General features: G+C 46.3%; 1 long non-coding RNA gene across 1 annotated transcript; it reads right to left on the bottom strand.

Moving 5' to 3' along the window:
• Window positions 1-211: 211 nt before the first annotated feature.
• LOC120812906 (uncharacterized) lies at window positions 212-6,663 on the bottom strand. The gene is made up of 5 exons (XR_013455134.1): window positions 6,517-6,663; window positions 4,216-4,376; window positions 3,747-3,958; window positions 1,471-1,675; window positions 212-345 (listed from the first exon to the last, which is right to left on the bottom strand). It is a non-coding gene; the product is annotated as an uncharacterized LOC120812906 (long non-coding RNA).
• Between the last annotated feature and the right edge of the window lie 275 nt (window positions 6,664-6,938).

Below are 6,938 nucleotides of genomic sequence, written 5' to 3' on the forward strand. Positions count from 1 at the left end.
GCAAGCAAAACAGCCCTGGACAAAAGATGAAGTTTTATCAATAAAGATGTTCTTTCTAAGAAAATAATCACTGCGGCCAAACACAACAAGGCGCAGGATCCAGAGTTCTTGTCGGAGGTTTGCCAGCAGACAATTATGAAGGAAACTGCAGCAGAGTGGACAGGGATGATGCAACAGCCCCCCCCCCCCCCCCCCCCCCCCTCCCCCTGAATGTTCCTTTCCACCTGTCCCAGTCCACATTCCAGCAGCATGACCTGCTCATCTGTGTCCCCTGCATGGAGAGTCCGGAGGGTCTGTGTAATAATAAGGGATGATGTGTCTGCCAGCTCAGCTCCCATGTGTCATCTGCAACGGGTTTGTCGAAGGGGGGGGGGGGAAGGATGAGGGGGAGAAGAGCTGAAAACAGGCAGATTAAAGTGCACAATAACACTTTTTTTCATCATTTACTATGTCCATTGTACGTGTGAAAAATGAGCCAGCAAGACCACCACAAAAACAACACTTGGTAGGAAAAAACACCCCTTTGTTCCCTTCAACATCAAAATACATGTAATATTTCCCTGCTTTGTGTGGCTTCTTCACTATTGGGGTTTTCCCAAAGTTTAAGTACTTTATACTGGCAGTGGGAGCTGACAAAAAGCGTAAAAATAGTGTGCTGAAACGTGACCTAAGAAGCCACCCCACCGCTGTTATGATCCAAATAGCTTTATTGTCTACCCTCTCATATATCACTTCACTCCCATCCGACTACCTATTCTTTCCCTCATAATCATTAAGTGATCGTATTTTCCCGGGTCACTGAGGTAATTGAGTTACTGTTTATCGTCCGTTTGCAACATAGCAGGGACACATTGAGGCAGAGGAATGCATACAATATATAAAAAAATATGATATTACCCCAAAGGTTTTGTGGATATACAATAAATAAGATCCTAATGTGCTGTGACACATTTGGCACATCGTGTTACATGTGCAAGACATACTTATACACTGAGACACTCTCTCTTTTGCGCCAGATCATAAAATAAACACCATTTTTACAGCCTCAAGGCCCGGGCGTCCCAGCATCATTAAATACGCGGTTCTTGCTAGACAATCAATTGTGTCAACAATGTTAAAGTTGTTTTCCATATGAGGCGGTGCGTTTCCTTATGTACCCTCAGCTGTCCTCGTGTGGCTGCACTGACCCCCGGCACAGTTTACTGAGAGTTTCACTTCCAAAGCTGTTCCCAAAAAGCTTCTGACACAGACAGCGGTAGCCGCCCTGAAGCTGACGCTTTATATATAGTAAATCAATGGATTTAAAAACAACATTTTTCAAATAGTTCAAAATTACTCTTGGCACCATCGTTTCCATGAGAGACCCTGAGCTTCTTTATCTGATTGTGCTTTATCAGTACGTATGAGTGGTGGAGAAATAGTTGCCGGCAGCAAATTCTTTCTAACCGGACTTTGCATGAGAGCAAATACCTGAGCGTTAGAAGCTATTTCCCTCCTCTGGCCGGCAGGAGATCAGTGAATTGTGTGTTTTGGCAAATGCCGCAAGGTAGGACTAGAAATAAAAGTTCTGACGGGCCGTGGAATTCCTGGGGTCGGGATTCGAGGAACATGCCCGGCCCGAAGCGAAGACGAGCCCAGATCCCCCCGCGGGCAACTTCAACCTTACACAAGTTGTCTGCAACACACAACACAATAGATGCACACACATACACACAATAAGCAGACAGTCCCCTACCCCCTTCCCTTTGTTGTTGTTGTTTTCTCTTCTGACCCTCTCACAATGGAAAGGCATCTCCGCTCTCTGAGGGGGCCGCAGTGAGAGATCGGCTCGTTTGCAATACAATAAACGGAATCCACACAGGCAACACTCTGCGTCTCCCGTGGACTTTGGTCCGCTAATGGTTCGCAGATACTAGCATCAGATAAGACGCGGCCATGCCAACTTCATTGTGAATAGCGAAACCCACTCAAACTTTTCCCCTTTTCCGTCCAATGCAGGTACAGCGACTGGAAGGCCGGCTCGAAACAGCACCAGCCTCTCGGCACAGGGGCCGTTTGTTGCTGAGGCCCCGGCAGCATCGAGGCGCTCGGCGAGGCGCTTGACACAAAGCTCCTTTGAGCTTGAGCATTGTCTCCTACCCAGCTTGTTCTCTATGATTTCTCAGCAATCCGCTATCGTACAAGGCCCTGGCCTACTTCTGCGCAGGAATTCGACCCATGACATCAGTCGGCTGCAAAAGGGGCCAGAGCCTTCCCGTCGTGAGGTCTTTCCGAGGTCTTAATGGTGCACCAATGGTCACACACACACACACACACATAGGCCGCAATGAAAAAGATGCCTAAGAGGAGGGGCCAGAGGGAAAGAAAACAGAAAACGTGAGAACAGAAACGGGAAAGAAAGACTGATTAATCCTCCCTTTGGTGGTGTTCTTAAAACGTTTGATTGAACCGCGGGACCTCCCTCCCCTCCCCCAACCTGTCTGCTGCTCTGTGAGGTGGTTTGATGTTTCATTCTTTCTTATCAATAGCACCTTTGCATCAATTACCACATAAAAACATCCTTCAGAGGGCCGGGAACGGGGGACTGCTTGGGGGGAGGGTTCTCTGAGGGAGTGTGGGAGACCACCTCCTTGTAGCGCATTCCAGGCTTTTGTCATCCCTGGGAATTTGTTTCCTGTCAACGTCTTAAGCCAATAGATGATATGTTATCGGGACGAGAGCAGCGTCCACCCCACGCCGCGGGGAGAGAAGAAAATACATCTGAGGAAATACCTCTTAAGTGAGACGTCTCCCTCTGTGAAAAATGGTTCCTGGTTCATGTGCACGGCGGTAATAACTAAAACAGAATGAGGATACTCAATCGGTGATGTCGTTATCTAAAGGAAGGGAGATGACTTACAACAGTTACCAAGCAAGTTGATTAAGTGTAGAGGGTGACGTGTTCATATTTCATATTTCCCAGTAAACCTCCCTCTGTCCTGCCAACCACTACATCACCTATTCTGATCCCAGCAGTGAAATTGATGCCCAGCTGCTGCTGAATGGGTTTTTCTTTTGTACTTCTCTCTCCATCTCCTTTTTCTTTATAGCTGTCTTAGATTGAAAATATAACATTTTATTGTTTTTTGACGCTGCAACTCCCAAAACATTTCCTGCTTTGTTATATTCTTGAGATTCACAGTTTTCTCCAGTGCAATCTGTATCCAGCACCTTCTTCCCTTTCATATCCACTTCTCCCTTTCATCCCTCTCCATCTCTACGACCGACTTGGAAGGAAGTGACTGTGGGCCAGTGGTATGTCTGCAAAGTAAACAGGGGCCAACGGAGCCCTGAGCCCAGCTTATCAGGTCGCGTCTGTCTGATTGACCCTCCACTCCCTCTTTGTTTAGACGTCCTGACAGGCGGGTCACTATTCCACATCCTCCTCCGCCTCTGTTCCATTATTCCCACAATTTCATGTTGTAAAAGTGAAAGGCCATGTTTGACTTATTTTTCTTTCAAGAAAAAACAAGCAGCCCGGAGGTGCTTTTGGGGGAAACCAAACACTGCGAAAAAAGGAAACTAACACCTGAGACACCGCAGGTCATAACGCTTAGACAAGCAACTCTGGTATATGGCTCATCCTAAAGGCACAGCGGGGAAATGCAAACCCAGGAGAAAGGTATGGGCTTGCTGTGGGCCGTTAGCAAATATTTACAGCTCCCTTGGAGGAATGCAGAGGAACGTCTCGATCGGAGGTTACTCACCTCGCACCATCCTCTTTCCCCCGTGTGTGTGTGGCACCGCCGCGTTCTTCAGCTGTTCCCCGGGTCTGTCTGGGGTGCACTGTGGCCTGTCAGATTAAAGCTTCGGTCTCCCAGTCTTACTTAAATGCCACAGGCTTTGTTTTCACAGAGGCGGGGTGCAGAATGTGTGTGATCTCTTGTTGGCCCCCCTTCTCATCCATCTCTGCCAGAAGCTGAGGGGGCACATGGGGGTAAATGGGGGTTCGGGCGGGGGCAAGGGGCAGGGTCACACAGGGGGAAGAGCAGGGTCAGAGGTTAAGCTAGGTTACCTTCAGCCGTTGCACTGGAGCAGCAAGGAGTTGGAGAGGCCTATCAGACACACAAACACACCTATACATGCACACACACACACACACACACACACACACACACACACACACACACACACACACACACACACACACACACACACACACACTTCTCTACCCACCAGTAATAAAGCCTTCCACTGACATTCGCTCATGTTTGCAACACTGCCGTTATTCATGCAGAGTGTGGCCTGTTATTGAGTGCAGATGTGGGGCTGTAATGAGCAGTGGCTCTGGCACGGACCAACCAGTGATGAACAGAAGGCTTTGCTGTGCCCAGAACCTGGAAGAAGAGAGGAACGAAGAGTGAAACGAATGAACTGAATGAGATGTCTTTTGAGAAATCGAAGGGTCTTTTCACAGGTGCAATACATGATGTTGACAGTCACCTGTGAGCTCTCGGTGGAGCTGTGTAACGACGTTGGTGGGTATGTGGTTAGACAAACCGGAATGGTCTTATGCATTGTGCAAAGACAGGGGGCCTCAGTGGGGTCTAAGACCCCTTGATTGACACTCCAAACCCTTGAAAACCTTCACCTGCTGTTGTCACTAAAATGTATTTTAAAGCAGCAGTTATTTATTTATTATCAAAACGGAAAAAATAGTTAGGAGTATGTATAGTGATTGTGTGAGAGGATTTACTCCCATTGGACAAATAACATTCAATGCCTCTTTCGTTCATTCAAAACACAAGATAAAGTAGACTCTCCTCTTCTTGGATACCAGAGCAGCAAATAGAAGAAAAAGATGTCTGTCACATGCAAGTGCGTCCAGAGTTGTGTAGAGTCTAGTTGCCTTTTTTTTGCATTCACGGACTATTTTCTATTATGTACTGAATGTGTGTAGAACTTTAGCGTAATGCTGGAGCCCTTAACTATCATTTAATTTCCCTTGTTAGAGCAAGGGAAGGATTAGGTATCAGTGTTAGCCCACGGACGCGCGAGAGAGGCAATAGCAGGAGTGACGGGAACTCGCTGTGACTATAGTCTTCCCCTATGGACTGATGCAGTCCGCATCGGATTGAGTGAACAATGGTCAATGGCTGTTGGAGCCTTGTCGTACCCAATCAGCCGGTATCAAGCCCTACGGTTCAAAGATCACTTCTGAGGAAATGTACCTTTTGTACGTCTGCCAATTTTCTCAAACTATGATGGATTTAAAAATAGTTACTATATATAAGATCAAAGCAGGGGCAATTATTATAGTTTACTCGACTCGAAGTTAGACATGAGTTCTTTTTTACAAGTAAATATATCCTCTTTTTAACTTTGCATCTGCACTTTTTAACTGTGAATTCAGCATAATTCTTGCAGTATTTCCTCACGAAGGAGAACTATTGAGTAACTACGGGGGGCCATTTGAAAGTGTTTTTCGCTTCCCCAAACTCATTTCGGCACTGGGGTGAGTGATCAAGCTAAAGATAGTGTGTGTCATCCAGTGATTCGTCATGTGGGAGGGAGAAATTCAGCAGCTGATTCAGGTTTAGCGTTTGTCCTGCTTGTTGTGCAGCAACCCAAATTCCGCTTTGGTGCAATTCTTTTCTATTGTGACAGAATCTGTGAAATTGTGATTGTCCCAAGTCTAGAAAAACAGGATAACCAGCAAAGCATCTGAATGAAAGCAAATAACAAAACGTTTGGGGCACAAACCGTTGCTCGGTGTGCTGCTTATGGAAAGAAAAGACCAAGGTTCAGAAATAAACACATATCTAGGTCTGTTCTAGAATTCTGGGAACATTACGTGAACATTACTCTCTCTGACGCAATGACACACACCAACTGTGAAGGCCACACATACAGAACTGGACTCTGGTCAGATTCAATACAACCAACATTAATTCCCCCAACAGATTCAGTCTGTTGTTGTTGAATCTAATCGCCTGCTGTGACCATAGTGATGATGAGGTTAAGAGGAAGAGGGAGGCTCCAGCAGCAGAACGTTCAATTACACTGTGCACTTGTCTGAGCCTCTGTCCATGGTCCTGAAACACTCATCTACACCCATAGAAGTAGAGCAAGTAGATCAGCCCGAACACAGGCTTGGTCCGAAAAACAGAAGCAGTTCGTCATCTGAAAAATATCTATTTGGATGCACCCAAAAAACGGCTAAATGGCCACATTTGCTCGTCTTGCAGATGTTGCCGATGTCTCAACACAAAATGACACTGCTGTAAGCGAATGCTGCTTTTATTTGTGTCTGAGGCCAGACATGTGAACAATCACTTTGTAAGTAAACTATTTAAAGTTAAAAGTGAAATGTGAAGAGAGCAATCTTTTAGCATTACCATCCGCTGCGGCTTCCCAGTGTCTTCTGTCCTTTTCTTCCCCCTGCCTGAGCATCCCCGCCTTCTTTGTTTTTACTGTCTCTTGAGCTCTCCTGAGATGTGAAAGAAGTAAGTGTGCCGGGAAGAACAGAGCACTCACCTCAAATTGCGTTCACTCACATAATGCATGAGGAGACGTCCTGAGTAAACACCACAACAGGAAGGGTCTGAATCTATGAAACATCCTGCTTTCTGAAGGATAAATGGTACGCTTTAAATAAGTGATCGTGACAGCCGCTGTGACTAATACAAATATGAGCAGACGGCAACAGTCTATGCTGCTAAATACCAAGAGGTTGAACTGGATCCGTTAATTAGACACATTTCTCACCATTTTAACAGAGTGCTGATGTTGAAAGCGAGCCAGGGACTTGCTGCGGATGTGCGTACGTGTCTTACTCACTTCAAGCCACAGACCATAAACCCAGAAAGATCCTGCTGCGAGCTCCTGACCTTAAGTCCCCTATTGAGGTCCACCTCACCCAAATTCACTCCTCATGTCTAACACATACTCAATGAGCT

The sequence above is a fragment of the Gasterosteus aculeatus genome, chromosome Y, assembly GCF_964276395.1.
Source record: "Gasterosteus aculeatus chromosome Y, fGasAcu3.hap1.1, whole genome shotgun sequence".
NCBI lineage: Eukaryota > Metazoa > Chordata > Actinopteri > Perciformes > Gasterosteidae > Gasterosteus > Gasterosteus aculeatus.